The following is a 2,500-nucleotide window of genomic DNA, read 5'->3' on the forward strand; positions in this document are numbered from 1 at the left end:
GGAGATTCAAAGCATCAGGACCAGGAGATGACACAGTGCTCCAAAGGCCTGGTTCTGCTGCCTCCTCCTCCACCCACCTGCTGCAGACGCTTCTGTGAAGGGAAACTGCTACATGTTATGTCACCGATCCCTGCCATGCTGCGTGTCTAACGACCCGGCAGGGCCTGCTGAGTACAGTGGTGGTGGAATCGGCCCGATCGGACACTCCTATCTGCCACTTTGACCTTTTTATTCCGTCAAATTTTGACCCATTTACACCAAGTCCAGAACCGTTGGTGCTATCGACATGGGGTCTTCACCAGGGTGTCCGGAGCACCCCGAAACCCCCCCGTAGACACAACTTTCATCCCTCTACGACACTTACTTTCCCAGTTATTCCATTTTATTCCGTCAAATTCTGGCTATTACCCCCTAACCTATCCCTAAGCCTCCTGCAAAGGTACTCTGAACCATGCCATGTTGGGCACCTGCGGATGCGCCCGCACACGGGCAACGCAATGCCAGTGGAACCAGGCCCTCTGCACCTTCCTTTCTCCGACTGGGACCCTTTTGTCCCATCCTTTTTGGTCCGATTCGCCATATCTCCAGAACCGAAGAAGCCATCGGCGTGGCCTCTTCGCCACAGCGTCCGGCACCCACCAAAACCCCCACCTAGACACCAACATCAGCCCTCTACACCTCTTACTTTTTCAGTTATTCCACTTTTGTCCCATCCTCTCCTGGCTTTTTCCCCATAACCTATCATTTAAGCCTCATCATACCTGCCGTGGGCCACTGGAGGGAGACAAATCACCATGCACTAAAATTCAAATTTTGCACTGCAAACCTCACAGTGTCTGTGTGTGTCTGTGTGTGTGTGTGTGTGTGTGTGCTTTGGTGTGTGTGTGTGTGTGTGTGTGTGTGTGTGTGTGTGTGTGTGTGTGTGTGTGTGTGTGTGTGTGTGTGTGAGACAGACAGAGAGAGAGAGAGAGAGAGAGAGAGAGAGAGAGAGAGAGTGACACTTGCTGTGTATTTAAGAAACAAACGCTCAAAGAAACCAAACAGAATGACACAGGCAGAAAGACACTGTTTTATTTTGGTAACCAATGATGCATTTCTTCTCCCCTTGTACAGGGCCTTTTATGACAGGAACAGGAACCACAGAGCGTCAGCGGCAGACATCCAAGCTGCACAGGGCACACGCAGCACCAGGCAGAATTAATGACGTCCCTGATCCACAGCTCAAGCCCAGCCACCCGCTGCCTCCTCGCCGCCTCCTCCCGGGACCTTCAAGGACCACCCACCAGCCACTGGTACACATTCCAATCTTACACAATGGCCCCAGCATCACAGGGCATCTCCTGACATTAAAATCTATCCTGATTTCTGTTGTTTTTCCCTCATCTCTGAGCCGCTGAGTGTGAGTGTGTGTGTGTGTGTGTGTGTGTGTGTGTGTGTGTGTGTCTCTCTCTCTTTTACACAAAAAACACATGTCAGTTGTTAAGGAAAATGTTATAAAACACTTCTTCAGTAAAGACTCAGAGAAGAGAAACACACAGAACTTCTTGCTAGCAAGGGCAGCCTCCACTCTAAGAGACTCCAGTGAGAGAACTGCCCCGGTCTTTATTTTATACTCCATTGAGCGTGTGTGTGTGCGTGTGTGTGTGTGTGTGTGTGTGTGTGTGTGTGTGTGTGTGTGTGTGTGTGACAGAGAGACAGACAGAGAGAGAGAGAGAGAGACACTTGCTGTGGATTTAAAAATTTAAAAAAACACACAGAAAACCCAAAGAGAAAAAGAGGCACACAAGTCGATTTGTACCGCATTGAGTTGCAAAGCAGCTGACCAGCTTGTGTGTGTGTGTGTGTGTGTGTGTGTGTGTGTGTCTCTTTTACACAAAAAATACATGTGAGTGCACTTGCAACAACTTTTAATATGCAATGTACAGGACTTGCCAGCTAGGCGCCATCCTGTGGACCAAACATGCAATTGAAAGATGTTATTTTCGCCGGTATAACTCCTTCAGACACTTTGTACCGCATTGAGCCAGCAGAGGGAGCCCCCCTGGTTCAATCCCAGTTGCACAGCAGTTGTGACCAGCTTCTGTCTGTGTGCTTTGGTGTGTGTGTGTGTGTGTGTGTGTGTGTGTGTGTGTGTGTGTGTGTGTGTGTGTGTGTGTGTGTGTGTGTGTTGACAGAGAGAGAGAGAGACAGAGAGGGAGAGATACAAAGGAATGTAATTCAAATTTTGCACTTCAGACCTTACAGTGTGTGTGTGTGTGTGTGTGTGTGTTGACAGAGAGAGAGAGAGAGAGAGAGAGACAGAGAGAGAGAGAGAGAGAGAGAGAGAGAGAGGGAGAGATACAAAGGAATGTAATTCAAATTTTGCACTTCAGACCTTACAGTGTGTGTGTGTGTGTGTGTGTGTGTGTGTGTGTGTGTGTGTGTGTGTGTGTGTGTGTCTGTCTGTCTTTTACACAAAAAATGCACTTGCAACAACTTTAATATGGAATGTACTGGACTT

At 48.6% G+C, this 2,500-nt stretch overlaps 1 long non-coding RNA gene across 2 annotated transcripts in view; it reads left to right on the top strand.

Moving 5' to 3' along the window:
• The window catches only part of LOC146661456 (uncharacterized), a 16,114-nt gene that overhangs the window by 6,508 nt on the left and 7,106 nt on the right, over positions 1 to 2,500 (top strand). For both annotated transcript variants that reach the window (XR_014913484.1, XR_014913485.1), the window contains exon 4: positions 1,114 to 1,292. This is a non-coding gene — a long non-coding RNA (uncharacterized LOC146661456). The remainder of the gene's footprint in view (positions 1 to 1,113; positions 1,293 to 2,500) is intronic.

Source organism: Rhamphochromis longiceps, linkage group LG10 (genome assembly GCF_057381845.1).
Source record: "Rhamphochromis longiceps isolate RC_006_pf linkage group LG10, R_longiceps_female_GT1.1, whole genome shotgun sequence".
In the NCBI taxonomy this organism is placed as follows: domain Eukaryota; kingdom Metazoa; phylum Chordata; class Actinopteri; order Cichliformes; family Cichlidae; genus Rhamphochromis; species Rhamphochromis longiceps.